Source organism: Danio rerio, chromosome 20 (assembly GCF_052040795.2).
Source record: "Danio rerio strain M-AB ecotype USA chromosome 20, GRCz13ab, whole genome shotgun sequence".
In the NCBI taxonomy this organism is placed as follows: Eukaryota; Metazoa; Chordata; class Actinopteri; order Cypriniformes; family Danionidae; genus Danio; species Danio rerio.
Window position 1 is genome coordinate 21,024,454 of NC_141040.1, and position 27,579 is coordinate 21,052,032.

General features: G+C 37.0%; 1 long non-coding RNA gene across 1 annotated transcript in view; it reads left to right on the top strand.

Moving 5' to 3' along the window:
• Window positions 1–27,579, top strand: part of LOC141379546 (uncharacterized) — an 89,939-nt gene that overhangs the window by 48,989 nt on the left and 13,371 nt on the right. The gene's annotated exons all lie outside the window — the stretch shown is intronic.

Below are 27,579 nucleotides of genomic sequence, written 5' to 3' on the forward strand. Positions count from 1 at the left end.
TTGCTTTATTTATTTTTTGTTTGAATTGTATTGTATTATCTGACTAAAATGTTATTTTAATAAATATATCTGTTTAATAAACCTGTCCTAAATGCACTAAAATACATTGCCTATGTTTACTGAGAAATGGATAAAAAATATTCATTTTCAAAATGGGGTGTACTCAATTATGCTGAACACTATTTACCCATATAACCCATATAATCCATTACCCATATAATTTGTTCCATTACGCAAGTTTTCTGTGATTGGTTTGAAGATTGGTCTACTGCATGCAGCATGAAGTGTGCAAGTTAGAAACGAAAGACCCATCGCAACTTATCAAGACAGTGTTGCAGCACAAGCAGCCACAGTAGAGAGTATATATATATATATGGGCTCAATGCAATAACTTTTAAAAAGCAATTAAAACCAAGTAATACCAACAACATACATTCAGTATTAATCTACAGAGTGGCAAAAGTTGAAGTATTTTGAACATTTACGGCAGTGAGTTCGAGCTCATTGCTGGTGCATTTTGGTTGGAGTGGCTCAAACCAGTAAAATGAAAGCGAAAGTAGGGCTTTCCTTGTCTGGTGTGTAAGAAAAGCTGATAATGCCCTAGCAATGACAGATGACACAGAATCAGAAGCTCAGAAGAAATTGGCAAAAGAAGAAGTACACATCACATATTCCATGCAATTTTAGGAGCGAATGGCTCAATAGCAATTTACCCAGAGAGCTACAGCACAAACTGCGTAATGAAAACACAACACAACACACAATTAAATACACAATTTGCAAGCTACAAAGAACTGAGAGGGAATCATTTTAATTATACTTACAGTTCGGGATGTGGAGGAAGAAGAAATAGTCCATATAAATTGTGTACTGGGAAATTAAATTCAATTAATCTTTATAGCGCTTTAACATTGTAGATTGTGTCAAAGCAGCTTAACACACAAGATTATATTAAATTGAAACAGTGTCAGTCCACTTTTCAGAGTTTAAGTTCAGTTTAATTCAGTTCAGTGTGGTTTAATTTTCACTGCTGAGAGTTCAAACACTGAAAAGCAAATCCATCGATGCACAGCTGTTCAAGTCTCGAACCATGCAAGCCAGTGGTGACAGCAGTGAGGAACAAACTTCACCAATTGGCAAAAGTGAAGGAAAAAAAAACAACTCGAGAAACCAGACTCAGTTGGGCACGACCATTTCTCCTATGGCTAAACGTCTTGTGCAGAGCTGCAGTCTAGATGCTGACGACAAGGTTTGAAGGTCTGACAAAGTCCCAAACATTTACAATCCCAATAATAAAGGTACAAAAGCTTTCACTGAGGTGGTGCCTTTTCAAAAGGTGCACTTTTATACCTATAAGATACACTTTTGTACTTAAAAGGTACTAATACATAATAAGGTACAAAAGTGGACCTTTAAGGTACCAAAGTGTACTTTTTTTTAAATGTACCACCCCAGAGACAGCTTTTGTAGTCTTATTTCTGAGAGTGTATACTAATCTTCAGGTCTGATCCTTCCTTTGATACCAAATGGCCAGCGGATTCTGTATTGCAGGGTATGTTACTAATCATCAGTAAAATGACAGGAACACAGCAGAAAGTTGGTAATAATATAAATCTAGATTGAAATTGGCACAGTCATCCCTCCAACAAAAATGTATAACATTAATATTGTATAACTTCAATAATTTATAACAATAAATAAAGCTTTGGCGACGCAGTGGCGCAGCAGGTAGTGCTTTCACCTCACAGCAAGAAGGTCACTGGTTTGATCCTCGGCTGGGTCAGTTGGCGTTTCTGTGTGGAGTTTGCATGTTCTTCCTGTGTTCGCATGGGTCTCCTCCGGGTGCTCCAGTTTACCCCACAGTCCAAAGACAAGCGGTACAGGTGAATTGGGTAGGCTAAATTGTTCGTAGTGTATGAGTGTGACTGAGTGTGTATAGTTGTTCCCCAGAGATGGGTTGCAGCTGGAAAGGCATCCGCTGCGTAAAAACATATGCTGGATAAGTTGGCAGTTCATTCCGCTGTGGCGACCCCAGATTAATAAAGCGACTAAGCCGAAAAGAAAATGAATGAATGAATAAAACCGTAGGCTGCAATGACAGGCACAGGCTCCAGTGCCTCTACCACCACCCCAATGGCTTTAAGAAAATTCACTGTAGACACAGGCAGTGTAAGTGAATATCAGTATATAATACTGTATAGCCAAAGCCGTTTCTTTCCTTTTTTTTTCATTTTCATGCAGAATGTTAAAGGGTCACGAAACACAAAAACACATTTTTTGAGCTGTTGACAGTCGTATATGTGTCCCACACTGCTAAAAACACTATTAAGACACCTATATTTCACTAACAAGTGTAAATTGGTTGTTTTTGCGTTATTTCAAGCAAATTCGTACTTCCGGTTTGAAACGAATTTTTGAAGCTGCGTCACGGTCATGACATAATAGCGTGTATTCCAGCGTGCAGACTGGGCGTCTGTGCCAGAGTGAGTCTTATTACGTCTTACAGTGTGATGCATTAATGCATGAGTAAGGCTTGGTTCAAACCAATCAGCGCGCTCTATTGTGCAACTTCATTAATATTCATTACTATCACCGTGTTTTCAGGACAGAGACGCCACGTTGTATTGGCAAAACAAGCATGAAGTGTTGCTTTTATAGTTTGCTGCAGTTAAGTTTCGTTTTCATTTTCTCTCTGTGAGAGCTCAGAGTCACGTGTGGATTAACAGTGTACGCGACGCTCGACAACAACTTACGTGTCTAAGGAGGATTATTGTTTACCTGAGAGCTGTTCTCATCTGCAAACGCTGAGATCTGGATTCGTTTGTAGTATTTTCTTCATAACGACGCGGCTCTAGTTGCTGGTGATTGTCCTGTCTCTACAGATTTGGTAAGTGAGTGACCAGTGCTTTTCCTTTATTCAGTTTGGTCGTATCTAACAAACTATTGCACAGAGTGTAAACAGGTTAGCACCACAACCAAACTTTAACCTCTTGTAGGGTTTTTACCGCATTTAGTGACCGGAATAACACGCGCGGCTTTCTGACACTACCTGCCGAGTGCATCTAAGTTTCTGGGAAATGCTGATGGTTTTTTTTCTCTCATTCGCCATGCGGTATCAAACATTTCATGAAAAATACACGCTTAGAGCAGCTCCTCGAATCAAATATCTCGTGTGTCGCGAGGGGAATGAATGAATTCCCTGAATGAAAGAGCCAAACTGCAGTTAAAGTCCACCATTTAATAATTTGGCAAATAATTCGACTACAGATGTCCATGTAGGTTAAACACCATCACTTCCTCCTGTATGTGTGCGTGTGTGTGTGTGTGTGCGTGTGTGTGTGTGTGTGTGTGTGTGTGTGTGTGTGTGTGTGTGTGTGTGTGTGTGTGTGTGTGTGTGTGTGTGTGTGTGTGTGTGTATTTTGACTCTGAAACTCGCGCGTGCCCAAATAGACACTCCCACACCATCCCACTTTTCTTCCACCGACACTCCCCCCTAAACAGAGCTGGACACGCCCACTTTTCTGACTTTTTCCAAAGTAGAGGTGTGAAAACACCCTGCTGAAACGAGGGGGTTTCATGGCCCTTTAAGGCAGCATCAAATATCCATTGCTGAGTATGCAATCGCAAAGTTATAGAGGCACGTCCAACCAATAGTGAATGAGAAAGATTTCATTAAGTAAAAAAAAGTCTCAATGTAGAACATATTTTAATTATTAGAGAAGATGTTAAAGTCACACTTTAACAAGTTTTTTAATAATTTATTATTATTTTTTTTTTTATCGGACCACGACAATTGCGCAGTGAGGCCGAAATCATGTTGCATTTCCACTGTCAGGCCAATTAACTTCACATGGCACACAAACCTCACCCCCAAAAAGCCCCACAAATCAAACATAACACAACCTGCCTAGCTCAGCGAGAATTAGGCAGACAAAGCACACCACAACAGAAACAAGTTAATTACATGTTACTGGACAGCAGGGGTCACCAAACTTGTTCCTGAAGGGTCGGTGCCCTAGAGATTTTAGCTCCAACTCTAATCAAACACACCTGAACAAGCTAATTAAGGTCTTACTAGGTATGCTTGAAACATCCAGGCAGGTGTGGTGATGCAAGTTGGAGCTAAACCCTGCAGGGACACCGGCCCTTCAGGACCGAGAATGGAGACCCCTGCTGTACAGCATTACATTATATGTCTATATGCATAGGTCTTTGTATTTTCATTCATTATATTTGTTTACTCGCTGACCGACTGTTGGCATCATACATCTAATGGTCTCGCTACAACTGGAGGAATGACCCAGCGCACAATTCATAATATAAAACCACAGAAATGATCTGTTAATAACTCTGTATAAAACATTTTTTATAACATTCTTTTTCAGCAGAACGGCATATCTAGACTGGTTCTCCCCAAAGCATAGTTACAACTTAAAATATTAAATATCCTTCTGATAAATCTCTACATTTAAAATGACATTTTTACATTTTAACACGTCACGTAAAAACATAAACATTTGTTTGAGGATAGAACACATTTTTTTACAAGCAGTTTTTCCCAAATCTGTTTTTAAAGCATTGCCGGACTAAATGAGAGAAAATAATTGAAATGTTGTTTTTGTTGGTTTTGCTCACCCAAAAATGCTATGTTTGCATGATTTGATTAATATCACCGTATCCAAATACTTTATAAATAATATTTTAAAACTCCTCCTTTGTTTTTTTTTAGAACATATCTAAAATCTTTTTTTTAGATTTGTATAATAGAAGTTCAAAATGGCTTAAAACTGTTTAAATGAATTGTATTGTATATACCTACATTGTAATAGCTTTTGTTTGTCTTATACTGGTTTATTTATTTAACTGTTTTTAATTAACATTTGTAATTCTATTTAATGATTTCAGTAGCCATTTCATCGCTTGTTTTATCTAGATCTATGACACTAAAAAGTGGACACGCAATTTGTAACGTTTTCTGTCTTCATGTTGTATTCATATATTGTACTATCACCAAAATAAATTGAATAAATAAACAAATAAATAAATTGACAACTGAAATTTACTGGCTGCTGTGTCTTTGGTGTAAAGATTATTGTGCTTTACTGAAACATCAAGGAGGAAGCAGCAAAGAAATATAACTTCTTAAATTAAAAACTACTTTAGTTATTATTTTATGCAACAGTCTTCAATTAAAAAGGGAAACATAAGGGTGATCATAAGCAAAAAGACCCCTAGCCTATAATGTGTTGCATGGGATATCTTAAACTGATCTGTAGCTATGTTTTATTCTTTCTCCTATTTATTTATTTTTTGGCACATTCATTCGTGCGTGATGGGAAAACTAGTGTAATGACAGCAGCACAGCATCTTGGAAACTCCGCCTTTGTTTTCACTCCATCACGAAGCCCCAGCTGGCTCAAGGTAATTGGCAGGCTGAAAAAAGCAGGCCGCTGACCCTGAGAAAGCCCCGCTTTGGCCCGATCAGGCCCTGGAAGTGACTATGGAAACGTGACAGGCCCTGGCTCACTTGATTTAGGTAGGCAGCTATTGAAGCCAAATTCAAACTATACTGAATGCTATACTTTAATATTAAACAGTTGGCTAATCCCACATTGTAGGGTAGGTTACTGAAGCAATCATCAGTTAACTCAAAATCCTGGAAAAAAAATTTCAAATGAGACCTTTTTGTAATTTTGTAGATATAGCTAAAAACAAAGTTCTTCATACTTTATGTTGTTTTTGTTTGTCTTCTACAGTATTTGAACTATACAATGAGAGAAACTAATTTTCTCTTTCCCCGACCACCGAAGTCTCACTCTCGATCTTCACAAACACACACAGAGAGAGAGATAGAGGATGTGATGAGTGTGTCAGCTAATGCTTTTGTTTCAGATGAGAGCTGTAATGAAATCTGACAGGCTGTGTGTGAGGGGGATGTGTCGTTGGCTAATTGCGGGGCTTGTTTAGTGAATAGGCTCATTGATACACATCCGCAGGTCTGCATAATGTCATGTAAATGGGGCATGATGGTGTCTTAACCTCGTTTAACCATCTCTACTCATCTGTAGGGTCCCTTTCCCCTCGATCTGTCCCCATTCTCTCTCTCTCTCAAGTCTACGGGGCCATCTGATTTAATTCAGATGCTGAATGTCAGAGCGCTTCTGGATCCAGTTCTCTAATTGCTGATTAGTTGTGAATGGTCCAGGAGTGTGCAGAGCATGCTGAAATTTGTGAACTGGGTAGCAAATCTCTTAGGAGATGGTTGGCTTTATGAGAGTGTTGTTGCTTTTGTTTTCCACTGTATGTAATACAACTCTAAGTCAATGTGGTTTAATTGTGGAGGATTTTTGAAACGGTTGTCACCACATGAATCACAATTCAGAGCTGTATCGGGCATCAGTCACTCTCACTTGGTACCATTTTGTTCTTGCTTAAGCACCTGTGATGCTGGAGGGCATGAGCGGAAAAAAGGGCTGAGGTTTTTAATCAGAATAGTCTACTGCTGCTGAGCTCCACCATTGGTGTCCTTTTGAAACACATAATTTTCACAAGAGTTTCAAGGACAGATCTTTCAAATGCAGAGCATTTTATTATTAAACGTTGCAAATCTTAAAATTCCTTGTTGCATTACAATGTGTTGGATATTGTATTATTATAAAAAAATACCACCACCAATACTAATACCGATACTACCACTAATACTACAACTACTACTTCTATTACTACTACTACTTCTACTACTACTACTACTAATAATAATTATAATAATAATGTAATATACTGTACAGTCTGGAGGTGAAATTCCATTGTTACCCCTAAAAAGGTTTGGCTTCTTTCTAGTTTATGACACCTGGTGCCAGCAAGTCTGGCGGTGAAAGTCACTCTGTAACATCTTATCTACCAAGATGGTGGCAAGAACTAGAGCTGTCCCATCATCAAAGCAATCCATTCATTCATTTTCTTGTTGGCTTAGTCCCTTTATTAATCCGCGGTCGCCACAGTGGAATGAACCACCAACTTATCCAGCAAGTTTTACACAGCAGATGCCCTTCTAGCCACAACCCATCTCTGGGAAACATCCACACACACATTCACACACACACTCATACGCTACAGACAATTTAGTCAACCCAATTTATTTGTACCACATGTCTTTGGACTGTGGGGGAAACCGGAGCACCCGGAGGAAACCCACTCGAAGGTAGGGAGAGCATGCAAACTCCACACAGAAACACCAACTGAGCCGAGGTTCGAACCAGCGACCCAGCGACCTTCTTGCTGTGAGGCGACAGCACTACCTACTGCGCCGCTGCCTTACCCCAAAGCAATACAAAGAAAAAAAAAACACCATCTTTAAACCTACACACACACAAAGACACGCACTATTGAAATGAATCTCAAAATTCAGCCCAAAGTTAAATCAAATCAAATCAAATCACTTTTATTGTCACATCAACAGCAGCACGTGTGCTGTGATTAGTGAAAAGCTTAGGTGCTGGCTCCAGACAGTACAAAATACAGTGCAAATACAACAACAGTGCAAAATACAACTACAGTGCAAATAAAATGACAGTGCAAATACAACATCAGTGCAAAATAAATCAGCAACCAATGTAAGATTGATAGAGATATGTGCAATGAACACATGTAACGTGTTTGTAACTTTTGTATTCTTTCCCTTAATTATCTCTTAATTCTTACACCTGTATATGCCCTTTTCAAGACATTTCGTCAGCTTAGAATTATAAGGTTCTATTTGACATTTTTCTCAAAATTGAGTTATTGAAATATTCTTATTAAATGATAACTTATTTACATTATGGGATTTTTTTTTTATAAGTTGTTAACATTTTAGGACTTTTAATAAAAAAACAAAAAACAAATGTTACACACATACTGTTTGCTATGGAATGCAAAAAGTTTGAAGCTCAATATCTCAAAATCATTCAGAACACAGACAAAACCTTATAATTTCAAGGTGATGATTTGACAAACTAAGAATGCATGAGTTATTTTTTATGTATACATAATCCTACAGCTCATGATCTAGGACATAGGCTGATAACCTGTATGCTAGGTGTAATTTCAAACAATCAGTTAAAGTTTTGTTGGTCTGTTTTTGGACAACACAGACCAGCAATGAGGAACAAAGAAAGTTTCCTGCGTGACTTTTCCTCTCGCGCCATTGGTCAGTCAGGAAAAACTGGGAGTTACCTGAACAACACCTTTAAATACCTGTTACACCCCCAAGTCATTGCAGAAGGCCGCAGACACAAAAGAAGGCCTCACCTGAGTCTGCGTTTCTTGTTTTCCAGCAAATTATAATTTAGTTTAAAGTTTGAGCTTTTTTATCTAACCTCTCTATTTTACTCACTTGTCTATGTCTTTGTTGTTATGTTTTGTATGTTTGTTCGTTATATATATATATGTTACGACTATTCAATAAGTCACGCTACAACCAAATTGGATTGCGTTTACTTTGTCTAAAAGAAACAGTCACTTTAAAAGTAAAGGACCCTTGCAACCAGCTTGTTAATTTATTAAAGCTTCTAAACTTTTCATCTACTTCACACAAAGTAGTTATAATCCCCTTTCTAAATAAATAAATAATTACAGAGTTCGCTCAGATGAGCGGGCAAAGTCATTGTTGTATTTATTAACTTAAATGAACCATAAGTTTATTCTGAATATTTATAATTAATAATGACTTATTATTGATCATTAATATTCATAAATTAAGCTAATTTTGCTATAATAATAATAATAATATTAATAATAATAATAATAATAATGTCACAATTACATATACCATAACAAACAACAATGAAGGCAACATTTCTTTAATAAAGCTCAACCATATATTACAATATGAAAAAGAAAGCAAGCACACATATTTGCAAGATTCTATGATGAAGTTATGAACTTCACGTCGATTGGAAATTGATGGAATTGAATCAAATTGTGAACTGAAAAAAAAGCTAAGTAAAGGTAAACTCAAAACAAGGCAGGGATGTGACATTACTCCCTCTCCATAGGAGGCATGCCTTTAAACCCAACACAGTTCCAAACTGATGGCTTTGGTGGAGGATGTGGAGCAGGTGAATGAGGCATGAGGAGACAAAAACCAGGGTAGTGATGATGATGAAAGGAGCTAGGAGCAGGGAGAGCCAGATGGGGACCCAAAGAGCAGCCATGGCAACTGCCCTTGGCAGAATCAAGGGGATGTGTTGTGGTGTACTTGTAGTAGTGTGACAGAGATGAACCCAATGCTGGTGGAGTGCAAGATGACAGAGAGAAGACACTATGGGGTCAGAAAGGTCAAGGTGGTGATGACAGCTCAATTGACCAAGGTGGAGCCAGAGCAACTGAGTACCAAGTTGGAGCTGAGGTGAAGGAGGAACCCAACAGAACCCAGGGGATGGAAAGATGAGGCACAGATGAATGAGTGCTTAAGAGGTGGCAGGTTGACAACTGACCAAAGCGAAGCTGGAGGAACAAGAAAGCCTGACGGAGCTGGTGGATTTACTGTACAAGATGGTGAACAGCCTTGACTATAAAACAGCTTGTACTTTATGTGTGTGCTCTTCTATTTTGTTGTGGATTATTCTAACAGGTCCGGGGTCAGCTCTGAATAGCCTTCTGGCTATCTGACCTTTTAATGCTTGGCACCTAAGTAATCATTGGAAATATTGTTCAGAATTTATACGGAATTGAACCTGGTCATGGAAATTTTCTATTTCTGTGTTTTAACCAACTGGATTAAACACCTATATGTATGATGCAGTTAGTAAAGTTGTGTTAGAGTAAAAATGTTGTTAATTTGAGTGGCCTACGGATTCTGTGTGAGTGCTGTAGCTGGCTTCTGAAGCTGCCTTCTGCTGAATCTGCAAAGTATGTACAGTAAATTTTCTTTGATTGAAATCTTGGGTCCTCTTCATTTGACTCACCCATCAATTTTGGGTTAAAACTGTCAGTTCTCCAACAATGGAGACAAGGAAACGTAAAGGCTAGGTAAAGCTGATTAGCTTGAAGGAGCAAACATTGCTTGGAGGCTAGAAGCAGAGAAGTGGGATTCTTACAACTAGACGTTTGTGACTGGATCTCCAGAAGATTTTCCTTACCCTTCAGGAGGGGTAGGCTGTGGTTGTGCAGAGGGGCTCACAGAGGCCAACAGAGATTGGCTAGAGAACTGACTGATGTCTGAAAAAAGGCAGGAGAGGGAGGATTGGTGTTTACCTCCTTTGGACTTTAGATGGCTGATGAAACAGATGAGGAATTTTGTGGGACCAATTCATACTTAGGGGATAGAGATAAAGAGTCGGGTTGTACAAGTGAATCTCAGGGCATGGAGAACTGGGAGGGAATCAGTGAGAAAAGAAGATAGCATATATACTCCTCCATAGCTCAGTCAAGTTATTCAAAGTCCAGCAACAGGTCATTCTCAACAATTGGAGCTCGAGTGTGGCTTCTGTTCATGTCCTTAATCTCCACATCCACTCCCTTGACTATTCTCTGTTTCTAGCTTTTACACCTGGTCAAGCATTCTCTGGCTTGAGCTCCATGCAACAGTGTGTTGGCGAGTGGGCATCAGTGGGGCAGATGAAGAAATAGTTAATTATTCTCCAACACCAACTCTACAAATCTGGGAATGCTCCCTAAAAGCTGAGGCTGACTAGATAGAAGCAGCACAGCAAAGACTATGAAGAGGCTAGAAGATATAAGGCTAGAATATATCAAGCCTGTAAACTTATCTGAACAGCTGTTATTTTTTTCATATTTTCCACAGGATTTAGAAAGGGCTATACTGTACTGGAGACTTGTAAAATGGTCTGTTTAAAATGATAACTTGCCATGTTGCCACTCATGGTAGAGGGTCAAATGAGGTGACAAAATTAATGTGCTCTAAATTTTTATTATTATTATTTTATTATTATTTTTTTTTGCAATGGTTTATAAATGTTTTGAGGACTGAACGTGCACCATATTTCATCAATCTCCAGGATACTGCAGGGATTTATTGGATTTTTGCTTTTGTAAAACTGTCCAAAATGTCGAACATGGATTTATTTTTATTTTTATTGACAGTTACATTTTTTTTGTTCTTTTGTTATTTTGTTTTGTTATACTGTTATATTACTATTGCTAAATCTTTCTTTCTTTCTTTTTTTCTTTAATATCGTTACTAAAAGTGATTAAATATTTTAACATACCATGTTGGTTTTTTCTTTTTCTTTTTTAGGAAAATAAGTCACACCTTAAAATTATATTAATTTTCTAGAGGAAAAAGGAAAAAGCCCATGTTGATTCATGCCTCAGACTTTATAATTCTATTTAGAAATAATGTAAAATAGGATACCGTAAGCATTAAATTACATTTTACTTTACAAGCAATCATGCATTTCCATCACTCTAGAGAAGTCCTTTAAGTCTAATCGCATTCAGGACGGTAAAATGAGCAAACAGAAATTAAAGTGGCATTCACTATAAACGACATTTATTATAAACGTCAAGCCTAAACAAATGCATTTAAAGTGAAAAAAGCAGCGTGGGGGAAATGAAAAACAAATAGTCTTGACTCTTTCACTTAGCACCAATGAAGTGTGTCTGTGTGTGTGTGTGTGTGTGTGTGTGTGTAATTTGCACATTTTGCGTGCTTGAAGTTAATTGCATTATATACATTGCCTCGGAAAATAAGCTGCAGCACATTTAATATGATAAAATAAAAAAATCGCTTATATTCCAGAAAATTCAGTACCAGTATACTACATTTTTTTGTATGCAGATTGGATTATTTGGTGGATTTGCAAAACATTAGCAAAAACTCACCTATATTATTTACCAGATACACACATTTTGACAACGTGTGTGAGGATTTGCTGTCTGTGAACAACATGATTGACCACCAGGAAGAGGAACCAATCAATGACAGTGTGTCTCGATTGAGAGGTCAAAGAGGTGGTCATGAGTCCTGCCAAAGCACTGGGCATCAGACGGAGAGTGCAGAGTGCATAAAAACTGTTGTCAGATAAAGTCCAGGCCGTCATTTTACAAAATTCAGAGCCATAAACAAAAACCTAACCATAACAGGCACAACCAAATTTATCAAAGCAATTAAAAAACTGTAGGAAATGCAGCGCCGGCAATAAGTAGTGTGTTTAATGGTCTGAAAATGATCAGCTTCTGTTGCCCACTGATTTCTACAGATGCATTAATAATACGGTTTACTTTCCAATAAAACAGGCTATAAGTTGTAAGTTTTAGAACACATAAGTGAGGGAAAGGAAAATTGAATCATTTTAGGGAAAAAGACTAATTTAATAACTTGTTTAACATTTTGGAATCCATTTGTCCAATTTTCACTAAGACTAACTAAAAAAAGTGGCTCTTTTCTAGGCCAATAGGTTGTTTGCAATTGTGAACTGCTAAATCTGGTGATACATGAAATTCCAATGGAGGATAGGAAGTAAAAAAACAAACAAAAAAAAAAAAAAACGATGGATAACATAGACAGTCTATTTTTTCCTGGTTTATACTATATTTCAAAAGAGATATGAATAGAATATAAATAACAACATATGTTGGACATGATCCTTATATTATGAGGAAGAGCAAGTTTTCTATTGAATGAAAATATTTGCCAGCAATTGAGACAGTTGACAATGTAAGTACATAAAAACTATAGTAATTTGTATTGAATAATATAGTGATTTTAAACCATTATATAGTAAATTAATTGAATTAAACTGTTATGGCATTTTTATGGTTGCTGGTAATACAACTATAATAATAAACAAATTATCCAATCAGGGGCGTTGCTAGGGTCGAAAGGGATAAGGGGCTTAGCCCCAAAGAACCCTGAAAATATGATTTATTTTTATAGTGTGAGTTGTTATCTAATGTGATACAAAGCTACAAACATGTTGTAAGAATCAGCTCTTTGGTTTAAATCATGTTTAAACTGTTTCTGATCGCTTCTGTGTCTGCCTGAGAATGTGTATTCCTTGCAGACGCCAAAGGGCACGCGAACCAAAAGGTACTTCTCAAAAACCGGTTTGGTGGGTTTTTGATTGTAGAGCCTCTTATTGTTTTAAGGTGTAAAGTTAATTAACACGCAACTGTGATGTTGACTGGCTAGTTATCCTGTGGATTTGCCTTTTGCTGGGTGCCTGTGGATTGCTTTGAAAATGAAATCAATCTCAGACTCGTAGGCACCAACCAATCTTTTAAGGATAACATGGTCTGTGGCTTGTTCGGTTCTGGAACGATCCGTTGACTCACTACAATGTTCATTTGGACAGAGTGATTAACTGAGATGTAGTGTTGTCAAAATAATGGAATTTCTAAATTCAATACCTTGCAAAATATTGATATTCAATAGGCTACTATTTTTTACATAATAACAATTCTATCAAAAATAGTAGGCTAGCTAAGGCTACAAAAAAATAAAAATAAAGATCTATATGCTAGAAATATGTTTACTTTAAAATTTTTCAGAGGGATTTTTTTTTCCAGTTTTCCTCAAAATAGGGTGATGTGGGCATTGTAGCACTTTAAATGCATGTAATGCCTGTTTTATTCATACTTGAGCAGAAATTCCATATATATTCTTCACAAAAGTAGTAGAACATTCTAGGAAATCCCTAATATGGATGAAGGCATCCAGCTGTTGCTGTAGTAGAATAAAAATACGATCTGAATAAAAATAAAAAGGCTTTAATTGATCATTTACACGACTGCGACAATAATTGTTTTATACAGTTGAAGTCAGAATTATTAGTCCTCCTTTGAATTTTATTTTCTTTTTTAAATATTTCCCAAATGATGTTTAACAGAGCATGGAAATTTTCACAGAAGCCTATGTCTGATAATATTTTCCTTTTGAAGAAAGTCTTATTTGTTTTATTTCAGCTAGAATAAAGGCAGTTTTACATTTAAAAAAAAAACATTTTAGGGTCAAAATTATTAGCCCCTTTAAGATTTTATATATTTTTCCTACAGTCTACAGAACAAACCATCATTATACAATAACTTGCCTTATTACCCTAACCTGCCTTTAAAGCCTTTAAATGTCACTTTAAGCTGTATAGAGGTGTCTTAAACAACGTCTAGTCAAATATTATTTACTGTCATCATGGCAAAGATAAAATAAATCAGTTATTAGAGTTGAGTTATTTAAACTATTATGATTAGAAATGTGCTGAAAACAACATTCTCTCCGTTAAACAGAATTTGGGGGAAAAAATAAACGGGGACTTCAACTGTGTGTTCTTCCAACCATTTTAGGTATTTTCATAAGAAAGTCGATATATAATTTGATTCAAACTGACATAGCATGTTACAGTAGAGTTATATAATAATAAGCTAGATGCATAAACTCACTGTGATTTAACTATTACAGAAACAGATGTGACTTGCTATATCATATAAACATATCATATCTAGAAAGCTAGTACAATTTACGTTTTTTTTTACTTGTATTTACATTGATATGATGCACATTTTACTGATTATAGTTATTTTATGTCACCAAAACTACACACATTTTATACTGTGGAAACAAGCTTCATCAGTAGTTAAAACTATTCAGTTTCGCGAAAGAGTTGTATTATTACCTCATTAGCTTCAGCTCCTCAAAATAATGAATGAATGATGTGCAGTAGAGGGATTTTTTTAACACCATGTGACAACAGAGCCACTCCCACCTGCCGGTAGAAACAGGTACTGCTGAACAGCTGACGGTTTAATTACCTGACACAAACGCTGCGTTAAGTGGAATGTTCGTGATGTATGTGGTAATTTTTAGTACGTACATAACAAAATAAATGTTATACAACATATTTTTATTTAAGTGCAACATATTCCAAGAGATCAGGGGCTTTTGACAATACATCAGGGGCTTAAGCCCCCAAAGCCCCCCCCCTCGCAACGCCCCTGTATCCAATACTGTTTTAGACTCTATATAAGTAGCTGATACACCATCACAAAACACCACAGTTTACACCATGGTAGTTATTTCTATTTGGTTATTACTATTAGTTATTAACTGATAATTTAGCAGTTTTTGTTTGTCAGCAGGCATTGAACATTGCTGCACATCTCGATGTTAACATTACTATTGTTCACTTTATTCTGTCTATTCTGATTTAATGATTTAATTTGATTCAATTCATCTTTATTTCTTTTGGGCTTTTACAACGTAGATTGTGTAAAAGCAGCTTCACATAGAAGTTCTAGTAAATTGAAACTGTCAGTCCAGTTTTCAGAGTTAATGTTAACTTTAGTTCAGTTCAGTGTGGTTTAAATTTCAATGCTGAAAGTCCAAACACTAAAGAGCAAATCCATCAATGTACAGCTCAATGATCTATGCTAAGCTAAGCTAAAAGTGCTCCTGCCAGAGCCAGGGATTGGCTGAATGGAATAAAAAAAATCCTAAAACTCAACTGTTCAACTCTTGTAAAGTGAGCCTATTTTTACAAAAACTGGAATGTTCCTTATAAGTGAACCTATTATGCCTTTTCACATGATATAACTAATATGCATAACTAATATAACTCTTTGTTGTCCCCAGAATGTTTCTGTTAGCCAAGATACCCTACAGACCATTTGTCTTAGCTTAATTGAGTCTGAACAAAAATATGTCTGGGATGGATAAGGAACACAAATGATACCAAGTATTTGATATCAAATATAATTAATCCAATGGTGGGATGGGGCTGATGACACAGGGAGACTACCAAAGTTGATTGAACCAATGGTGATGGATGCAAAAGCAGAGTTTGAGAAATTTGGAACCATTGTAACACAAACCAGAGGAGATCTGGGAGACCACAGCAGTGTCAGAGCAACAGATCACCAAGGTAGTGCCCGAGGGAGGAACCCAATGAAGCTATCCAGAGGAATGAAGCCCAGCAAGACAAATCAAGTTGGTGGCAGGTGGAAAACTGTGCAATGATGGGTTCCACTCTACTTTAAGAGATGCACATGCAAACTTCTCTTCCACTCAGGGAAACCCCTGCCACCAGTTTAAAGCGTGCTCCACTTCATCAAGTCAATGAGGAAAGCTTACATGGACATACTCTTGATCCATCAAATTTGGCAGAGGGAGCAGGTCAGCTTTATATGTTTACTATATGTGAGATGTTAGCACCCAGAATGCAATGTGATTGTATCACAACAGTGTAGTTCCCAGGTGTTCAGGGTTTTAGGGCATTTTATTTAAACCCATTTTAATGTCCACAGTCCAACACTCTATATATCAGACCATAGCTGTCCCTGGTTACATCTATTAGAACTAGATGAAGCCACTGTGTTTGGCTAAATATCTTCATTCAAAGAATCACTTATGGAAGTGTGGGCAAGGTCCCAATCCAACCCCTAATCTCCCCGAGGACTCCCGTGTTGATATACACTGGCTCTTGCACTTGGTTAGACATGTCTTGAGGCTCTAGCTCAGGGAAGGAAATATCTGCTGTGTTGCTCTCATCTGATATGACCTAATGATCCCAGTAGGCTTGGGTTCTCCATCTGCAGTGCACTCTGACAAGTTGTTGGTTGGGTGGGCTTTTGGTTAGGATTGGAGATATTTAATATCGGTTTACAAGTCTAACACTACTGGATGAGACTGGTGGTGGAATAGAGAACTGCATTAATTAAGGATAAATCTATGCTAATGGGATGGATTGTCACTAGTCACGGACGGGGTTTTCCTATTCTTATATATAGAAAAAAGATAAATCTTTAACCGTGCATTTGGGGTAATGGTTTAAAAATTATGGGGATTATTAAAATAATATTAGTAATAATAATAATACAGAAGAAAAAGAAGAAGAAGGGGGTGATTTTAACCATTATAGGTGAGTTTTCATGCCATGGTGGTGCATTGGGTGGCGCTGTCACCTATGTATGTCCTATGTATGTCCTATTCCTCCAGGTTGAGGGTTGAGCATTGAGCTAATGAAGTGGTGCAGTTAAATATTAACTTGGATATAAACGACCCTGGGAGTAAGTAGGCTAGTTTTCACATAAAATAAAATTAGAATTTTGCATAATAGGTCCCATTTAATTGATTTCAAACCTTTGTGATATTACTATTGCAGAAGCCATACTTAACTATTTTATTTTTTATTTTTTGATATAGGCTATTTTGAATATTGACTTTGCCTTTAGATGGACACAACTCTTTTTTTTTCCTTTTTACCACAGGCAGACACTGCTTGAAGAGACTTCATTTTAGCAATAAGTAATTATGGCTAAAAAATGTTGACATTACGCCCCATTACCGTGTTATGCTCATGACTGAGTGTTAATGAAACTAGTATGAAACAAAAATGAAAACAGACGCAAAGGCTTCTGGCAAAATCACACAATCTCTGCTACCAAACAGCTTGTTTGTTGTCTTCGAGATCATTGTAGTCAGACTGTAATTATTTGTCCTTGTTTATTCGGATGAGAAAATGCAAGTTTATTATTGTCTGTGATTCAGCAGTCAGCTAGAGTAGGAACACTCCTGGGTAAGCATGGTTAATGAGTCAATTCGTCCTGACTGATGACTAGCATGTTTGAACAAAGTTAATTGCAGTGTTTTAATTGGTCATGTTTTTAACTCATCCAAACAATCAAACTGCAGGAGGCAGGGGGTTTCATTTTTTCTGAATAGCAATAATAATAATAATAATAATAATAATAATAATAATAATAACAATAATAATGATGAAAACAATAATAATAATATTAATAATAATAATAATAATAATAATAATGCGACACAGTGGTGCAGTAGGTAGTGCTGTCGCCTCACAGCAAGAAGGTCGCTGGAACGCTGGTTCGCGCCTCGGCTCAGTTGGCGTTTCTGTGTGTTTGCATGTTCTCTTTGCGTTCGCGTGGGTCTCCTCCGGGTGCTCCGGTTTCCCCTACAGTCCAAAGACATGCGGTACAGGTGAAATGGGTAGGCTAAATTGTTTGTAGTGTATAAGTGTGTGTATGGATGTTTCCCAGAGATGGGTTGCTGCTGGAAGGGCATCCGCTGCGTAAAAACTTGCTGGATAAGTTGGCGATTCATTCCGCTGTGGTGACCCCGGATTAATTAAGTGAATAAGCCGACAAAAAAATTAATGAATGAATAATAATGATAATAATAATAGTGGTGATGCAGTGGCGCAGTAGGTATCTGCTGCGTAAAACATGTGCTGGATGAGTTGGTGGTTCATTCCGCTGTGGCAACCCGGATGAATAAAGGGACTAAGCTGATAAGAAAATTAATTAATGATTGAATAATAGTAATAATAATAATAATAAAAATAATAATAATTAATTCATTCATTCAATCATTCATTCATTCATTTTCTTTTCGGCTTAGTCCCTTTATTATCCGGGGTCACCACAGCGAAGTGAACCGGCAACTTTTTCAGCACGTTTTTACGCAGCAGATGCACTTCCAGCCACAACCCATCTCTGGGAAACACCCACACACCCACCAATTCACACTCATACACTACGGATAATTTAGCCTACACAATTCACCTGTAGCGCATGTCTTTGGACTGTGGGGGAAACCGGAGCACCTGGAGGAAACCCACGCGAACACAGAGAGAACATGCGAACTCCACACAGAAATGTATAATATTATTATTATTATTATTATTATTATTATTACTATTATGATTATTAATAGTAGTAGTAGTAGACAGTACAGTTCTAGGTATGCAGGGTTAAAGATGGCTTCTGCGGGTGTCATCTCATCCTGACTGATGACTCCAATGTTTGAGTGAAGTTAATTCCAGTGTTTTATATGGTCATGGTTTTATCTTTCAATTACTCTCCTCCAAACAATAAAACTGCAGGATGGCACAGTGTCCAGTCATAGGTCACCTGAGTCACACTGGGATTGCGTATCCCACACACACACACACACACACATACGCATCAGTGTACTCTCCATTTCCCATGAGTCAATGAGATTTATGCCCTGCTCGGCCCTAAGTAAGGCAGCTGGATGCCCCATGGCCTTCTGGGTAAAATGAAAAGTCTCGGGGAGATAAATTATCAGCGGTCTGGCTGATTTGGCCGTCGCGCTTGGCCACTCAGGCTAGCTGCTGTTTATAATTGATTAGCCTCCCACAATGTTTTCTCATTTAGCGACCTTTGTGAAACACGGTCACGGTCGTAAAGCCCGAGCCCTTTTTTTTTTTACCACCTCTTCGTGAACATGGTTGTATCTGAAAGAGAGGAGGATGACGAAAAAGACACTATAGGGCGTCTGATCTGAAGATCTAAATCACTTACAGCAGCACTTTATCCACTTTGTGCAGCAGTATCTGATGGTGGATCAGCTGAAAATCCAGAAGAAACAGCAAGTGTCAACAGGTGTCTCGAGATGGGAGCAAGTCATGGGGATTTTGGAGATAAGTAGATCTCCTGGAAAGACTGTTTGCTGCTTTTCAGTGTGAGACATAGTGATGTGGTGCATTTAAAGCACAGACCCTGGCACATGTAGTCGTCCTTGACAGGGTAATTACTCGTCACATGAAAAAAAAAAAAGTCTTTTTCAGCATTTTTAAATTTGTTTTCTGTGAAGATGTGCTATATGATTTAATATACAATTCTAAATCAGAAAAAGTTTGGACAGTATGGAAAATGCAAATTAAAAAAATTAAAAATTGTGATTTCCAAATTTACTTTGACTTGTATTTCATTGCATATATTATGAACACAAAATAAATCAGGTTTTGTCTGATCAACTTCATTTCATTTGTAAATATACATCCTTTCCTGTCATTCAAACATGAAAGTCATAGCAAAAAATGGGACTTAAGCAATATAGGGCTAGTAATCAGGTAAATCGGTTGAATAATGATGGGATTTGAAACAGGTGATGTCAACAGGTAATTGTAATTATGACTTGGTACAAAATTCAGCATCCAAGAAAGGTGTAGTGCTTTAGGAACAAAGATGGACGATTATCTCCAGTTTGCCAACAAATACATGAGAAATCTATTTAAATATATATATATATAAAAAAACAATGTTTCTCAAAGAAAGATAGAAAGACACTTGGATATTTTTTCTTCGACCGTGCATAACATGATTAAAAGATTCAAGAAATTTGGAAGAATTTCAGTGCATTAAGGACAGTGCAAGTCTAAGCTGAACTGTGATCTCTGATCCCTCAGACGGCACTGCTTCAGGAATTGTCATTAATGTACAAGAGATACTACAACATGGCCTCAGGACTACTTTGCCAAACCTTTGTCAAGTACCACTATGCATACACTGTAAACCCTATAAAGAGTCTACTTAAATGATTTGAGGAAAGGGATTCCTATTACTCAAATGAACTGAGAAAAATTAACAATTCAATTAATTGAGCAAATGTGGTATTTTCACTGAATTAACTTAAATGTTTAATTAAAGATAATTTAAAATGGCTAATAGACTAAACTTCCAAATCTTTCAGGTTTTATATTCTTTACTTACTTACTTACTCCCAGGGCTGTTTATATTGAAGTTGATATTTAGGCGCACCGTGTTAGTGCTTTGTAACATCTAATTTTTACAAGGTGGGTTGTTAGCCCAATGCTCATCCGTCAACCTGGAGGACCAGAACATACAGACATATATACGAACAAATTAGATTACCTGATTCCCCTATACCACATGTTTTTGGACTGTGGGGGAAACTGAAGCATGCGGAGGAAACTCACATCAACACAGGGAAAACATCCAAACCCCACACAGAAATGCCAACTGACCCAGCCAGGGCTCAAACCAGCAACCTTTATGCTGTGAGGTGACAGCACTATCATACAACATATATTGACCAATCAGCACGGTTGTCAAGGCAGAATTTCAAGTGCAACCAGTGATTTTAAATAGAGATATTGTGAATCGTTTAAAGAAATTAAAATGTTGATTTCAGAGACCTTAAATCATTAATTACATTTTTTTGCTGCCTAATAAGTTAAATACGCCTGTATAAGTTTTGATGCTAAAACTTAGTATTTTAAATAATGTCAAATTTAATTAATTTAATATCTTTAGTAATGACAAGAGTGGGGTTTACAGTGTAGTTACATCCACAATTGCCAGTGAAAACTGTACTGTGACAAATTGAAGCCCCATGTTAACAGTGTCCAGAAGCACCACCGACTTCTCTAGGCTCGAAGGCATCTGGTATAGACCATTACACAGTGGAAATGTCTACTGTGGTCAGATTAATCAGTATGTTAGAAAATTTTGAGGGAGAAAAGGACACTGTGTGCTCCAAACCAAAGAAGATAAGGATCATGCAGACTGTTACCAGCAACAAGTACAATAGCCAGGATTTGTCATAGTATTGGGTTGTGCCAGTGCCTTTGGCAAAGGTAACTTGTTCTTCTGTGATGGCATCATTAATGCTGAAAAGTACATTGCAATTTTGGAGCACAATATGCTTTTCGAGGAACATCCATGCATCTTTCAACAAGACAATGAAAAAACAAATTCTGCACAAATTACAGAGTCCTGGCTGCAGAGTAAGAGGACACAGGTACTTGACTGGCCTGAATGCAAACCTAACTTGTCTGCAATAGAGAATGTGTGGCACATTTTAAAGCACAAAATGCAGCAACAAAGAACTCATATGGTTGCCCACCTTAAGACTTGTTTGCAGGAAGAATGGGACAAAATTACACCTGAAACACTTCATTGCTGTCGCCAGAACACTAAATGTCTTTTAAGTGTTGTGAAAAGGAATTGAAACATTACAAAGTGGTAAATGCTTTACTATTCCAACTTTTTTGAAATGTGCAAAATCTTGACGAACACATTCAATAATGTGCTGTTATATTGTCTGCAATGAAATACAAGTCAAAGTAAATTTAGAAATCACTTCTTTCTTTGTTTATTTGCATTTTTCATACTGTCCCAACTTTTTCTAATTTATTTAGGGTTGTATTTTCTAGTTTAAAAAACTGCTTCTTATATGGTCTTACTTTACTCCTTCCTCTCAACCCAATTGTCACTAAAAATCTGTAACAAATTTTGAATGCGAAAGAAATCCTTTAAGTATGAGTATTTTAACTCCATTAAGTATGAGTAATTACTAGTGCTGTCAATCGATTAAAAAAAAAATTAACTAATTAATCGCACCTTTTTAAAAAAATTAATCGCGATTAATCGCATTTAAAATACTGAAACTTGTAATTTTGGCTATTTAAATGTAAAATTTATGTAAACGCAAGACAAAAACTATTTAAATTCAAAATATAATTGTTTTTTAGAATTAAAATTCAAAATATAATTGTTTGATAGAAATTTTGTTTAACTTGTAACACAGATTTCTTCATGTAAACAACATACCCACAATAAACCATCAAGATCCTGGCTTGACAGCCATATTTATTACAGAAATTAAAATATAGGCATGTTAATGACATTTAAATTTCAAAACAATCAATGCCAATAAAGAAAACATTGATTTCCATGTTGGATTCTAAGTGGACTGCAAAAAAATGCCAAAATACAGGCATTGCAGATATGGAAAATGAAAAATTATAATAATAAACTATAGAATACAAACTGTTGCACTCATTGTAAAGTTTTATTGCTGTGAGTTGAGAACATTAGTTATAGAGTAGAAACAATTTTGCTCAATCCTCTTTTACATTCATCCAGTTGCTAAGACAAGGAGTATCCAGCAAGTGCACAGAGACTCCCAAATGCCCGCAAATGAATGATAATTTCTAGCAAACCGGTCATTAAATACATTGCACACCCCTCTCGCCCCTACTCAAATACGTCGCTCACTCCACCCCTGACACAGACACACACACAGACACACACTCAACGAGCTGCAGACGTTTTGGCCTACGGCCTTCCATACTGGAGCGACTCCCCTCAGATTCAACACGCATGATCACGTTCATCAAATTTGCTTAAATTAAGCGTCCTAAAGTATTTCTGTATTTCACAAGGATTCTGACACAGCAACGCGAAGCATAGGCTTTCGTTGCGTTTAATGAGGAAACACGCTAACTTGGAGGGCTCACGCTGAAAGGCAGAGTAATGCCCTGTCTTTGACAGCTCACGACCTCACCAGAGACGTTCTGAGTACATTCACATAGGACACTAATACTCCGATTTAATATGATTAAGATAATAATCTTATTAAAATTCTACCGTGAAGCCTTAAAAGGAACCTTACCTTAAAGGAACACTGAGTCACGAAATGCGGAAGATTTTCTTTCTGTTCGCCATGCGGTATCAACTTACAACAGAAGTCAAAAGTTAAAAATGAAACACCCGAAATTGCATGAAAATTTGGAGAGCCTGGTGATGCGACTAATTGTTTTATACTGAAACTTGCCTTCAAAAAGTGCTTCCTTGATATTATTCACATTTATTGCATGTTGAACACATGTCCACCACAACAGAAAGTAAAAAAAAACCTGCAACTGCGTTAAATGCGTTAATTTTTTTTAACGAGTTAATTATTTAAAATTAATCGCATGCGTTAACGCGTTAATTTTGACAGCGCTAGTAATTACACATATTTTAAATAACGAAGAAACAGAAACACAATATCGTTTTCCTCAATATCGTTTAGTTCAACTTGTCAGTATATCTGAGAGCAGAGTGGCTGCTGGCTGATATAAACAGACAGATAGAATTAAAAGAATTAATTAAACTAAAGCGTCAACAAGTGCAACGTGACTGAACGTTTTCAAGATAAGCACATGTCCTGTAACCCGTGTCTGCTGCTTTTCAAATGGTAAGAAATGGCGATACCTTAGATTCCAGCTCAAAGACTTTGGCACATGGCGCTGTCCTTGACACTCTAATTACCCAGCAGCCGAGTAGGACCTATATATCACCATGTTTACACTCTCAGTATCGATCTTGATGTAATGGGCCAAAGATTTCTGCCTGTCAAATCCTCCTCCCAAACTTCCATTTCTGGAGAGTAGAGAAGGAGAGATGTGGGAGGTCAAACACTCATCTCCCATAAGACTCTTCTTTTCTGTATTTCCCTGTCTCTCTGCGTGTGTGTGTGTGCGTCTTGTCCTTAGCTGAAAACTCAGTAATTAGATAGTGATGGGTCTCTAATGGATTTGACTTAGTGCATTAAGGTGCAGGCGCAGTCCCCGAGGAACAGGCTAACAGCACAACAATCACATCAGAAACTACAACAGCCACAGCGAAGAAAGAACAGCTTCAACAGAAGATGCCAAGGGCGACCGCGGATAATGAAAAGATGAATGGTGACAAGGAGAAACCCAAATTAAAACTAAATGAAAACACAACAGGAATTCAATTTGCCAGGACGTTTTTAATTACAGGATGCGTCAACTTTGTTGGGCTTATGTAAGATGATGTATGATCTGTGGAAATGTTTGAACTCGTCTGGACTCTTAAATTAAGGCGTAAACAGTATTTTGATTTTGGTATGTGAAGTTTATGTATAAACAAATTTCGAGAGGATCACGTGCTTATGACTGCTAGCAGCTGACCCGCATTATCCAATTAACTACGATCCAATCAGATGACTCCTAAACTACTATAAATACCCTGGGGTTTATTCCATTGCTATCTTCGTTTTGAAGAGTCCCCCCTTCCTCCCCTACTCCTCCTTCTTAGAAGGGTGACACGGTGGCCCAGTGCCTAGCACTGTCGCCTCACAGCAAGAATGTCTCTGGTTCCTGGCTTTAGCAAAACTAGCAGACATTTCTGTGCGGAGTTTGCACTTCTCCCCGTGCTCACGTGGGTTTCCCCCGGGTTGCCCGGTTTCCTCCCACCGCCTAAAAACATGCAATTAAGTCAATTGAACAATCCAAATTGTCAACATAGACACGCTTCTAGTTAGTAATTAGTTTCAAGAGCATTCACTTGTTACAGCAGGGGAGTTCTCGAGATCTACCTGAGCTTAAACTCCCCTCCCGCTTTGCAACGGGAGGGAGCCCTGGGCTCGAGGATCTCATGAGCTCAGGGCTCTCTCCCTGGACAGCATGCCAAACAAGCTTTATAATTAATCATCAGCTAAGTGTGAACTCTTGAACAGTATTTAAATAAATTGGTTTTCGTTTTTATGAAATACACTATTTTGTGGTTAGTTACAGGACATTGTTACTGCTTTGCTACTTTGAGGAAACTGAAAAAGACTGCTCCATTGACCAAATGAAGGCTGGTCTAAAGTCAATGCTGCAGTATTTCATTTTTTTAATTTTTTTTTTTTAAAGAGCACATTGTACATGTTGCATATTACAGACAATGGGATGCGCAGCTGTACACATATATCTTTCAGACCCCCTAGTTTTTTGTGATTTTGAGATCGCTCAATCCAACGCAAAATAAACAAAAAGTCACAGATTTATGCGATCCTGCAAAATTCTTAATTTAAATGCAAAATAATCGTTAAAATGTAAATAATCTCATAAAACATCCAACTCCAAACCATATAATCAAATTCTATTTATTTCAGTTTGCAATTTTTTGTTTTACATGACTTATAGATGTTGCATATGCAGCACGTGTGATGTATTTGAGCGTCTCTCAAAAAGTGATGTCTCACGTGTGCCCTCACAATCATTACATTGGTATTATGATGTGCGTCAAATTGATAAATTATTTCGTTTAACTCTTTCCCTACAGTTAACGCGAGAAAATGTTTCCCGGCCATTGACTAGTTTTACAGCAATCCGTGTTTTAAGTGTATCATGGTAGGGATGTCCTGAGTGAGGTACATGATGTCAGATGCTCCAGGGAGTGAAATCTGAAAGAGAGAAGGTAAAATTGTAGATAAAAATCTTTCTTGGGCTTAATCCATACCGTTTAAAATCTTGTCTTGACAAGAGACCAAAAGATAGGACACCTAACATAGTAGGCTACCTAATATGGTAAATAATATATATATTAAAATAAAAAAAATAATAAAATATATATATATATATATATATATATATATATATATATATATATATATATATATATATATATATATATATATTTTTTTTTTTTTTTTTTTTTTTTTTTAAATGCAAAATTGTTCGCAAATTTCTAGGAATTATCGCCACAAATCAGTCATTTTCGTTGCAGAAATCTCACACCAAAAAAAAAAAGAAAAACTAGGGGGTCTGATCTTCTAATATAAAAAAAATATTATATTTAAATTTGAACAATTATTTTTGTCTGCATTTAAAAATCACTACCTCCTACTACTCCTTGTTCATCTCAGGGGACTTTAATGGAATCTGGCTCATTCCGATGGTGTGCTCACATGCTTTAACCTCATGCACAAAGATATCTGATTCATTCATTAGCCATAGCATGACCACAACACATAAATGCAATGGGAGAAGAGTATCTTACAAGTTTATTGCAAGTTACATGCAAAACAAGCACATAGGTCATTAAGAGAATAAAGACAACTATTTTAGATTATGCGCTGGGTGCACCATTTTTTTTCTTCCTATATTTAAAATAACAAAAGCAGATTCAGGCATGCCTTGAGTGCACACGCACTGTGTGTTTTATACCATGTGCTTAGATCATTACAATAGAGCTAAGAGATTCACATTGAACCCAGATAAACTAAATTTACTTTAATCAGTTCGGAAGTTCTGTCCACATTTCTCAGGGAAGGTTAGTCTTGTTTTTTGATTATTTCTGTGGAGGCTGCTGATTGGTCACTGCAAGGGTTTCAGTCAGAAAGAACATTGAGACAGTATATGTTGTGAGAGACATCCTCCCAGTGTTTAACAGACTGACCACTACGATTCTCTTTATCCTCCTGTCCCATGCTTTTGTCTTTCATGGACAACCAGCTTTAATGGGAGAATTGATTGAGTGGTAAAATTGTAAATATGTGATATTCTAAAAAATAATTAATTTAAAATGACTAGGTGGTGCAGTGTGTAGAGCTCTCACCTCAAAGCAAGAAGGTCGCTGGTTCGAGCCTCGGCTGGGTCAGTTGGCATTTCTGTGTGGAGTTTGCATGTTCTCCCTGTATTAGTGCAAGTTTCCTCCGGGTGCTCTGATTTCCCCCACAAGGCCAAAGACATGTTACAGGTGAATTGGGTCAGCTAAATTGTCCATAGTGTATGTTTGTGAATGAGAGTGTATAGGTGTTTCTCAGTGATGGGTTGCAGCTGGAAGGGCATTTGCTGCGTAAAACTTCTGAATAAGTTGGTGGTTCATTCCGCTGTAGTGACCCTCAAATAATAAAGGGATATGATTAATTCAGTCATTTCACCACTAAGTCAGTGAAACTTAATAATATAATAGGGAAATTACCACCATGTGCAGATTAACACCAGTAACTTCGAGGAATCTGAAACTGTTTTCTAATTTTGATCAGAGTTTTTTAAATATCTCATTTAGGTTTTTTGAACTGTTTTAGAAAATAAAGTATATAAATTTCTTAAATATGCTTTCATAAGACCTCTCTTCCTCCTATTAGAATAATCAAAAGGGACTAAGTAGTGACATTGAAATCTTTCAGAAATATCACGCAAGACACATGCTTGTATGTTCTTGTTGTTTAACAATAAATTACTTTCCACTGTAATTTCAGATCATTCATGTTATGCAAGCTCTTTTAAACTCTAA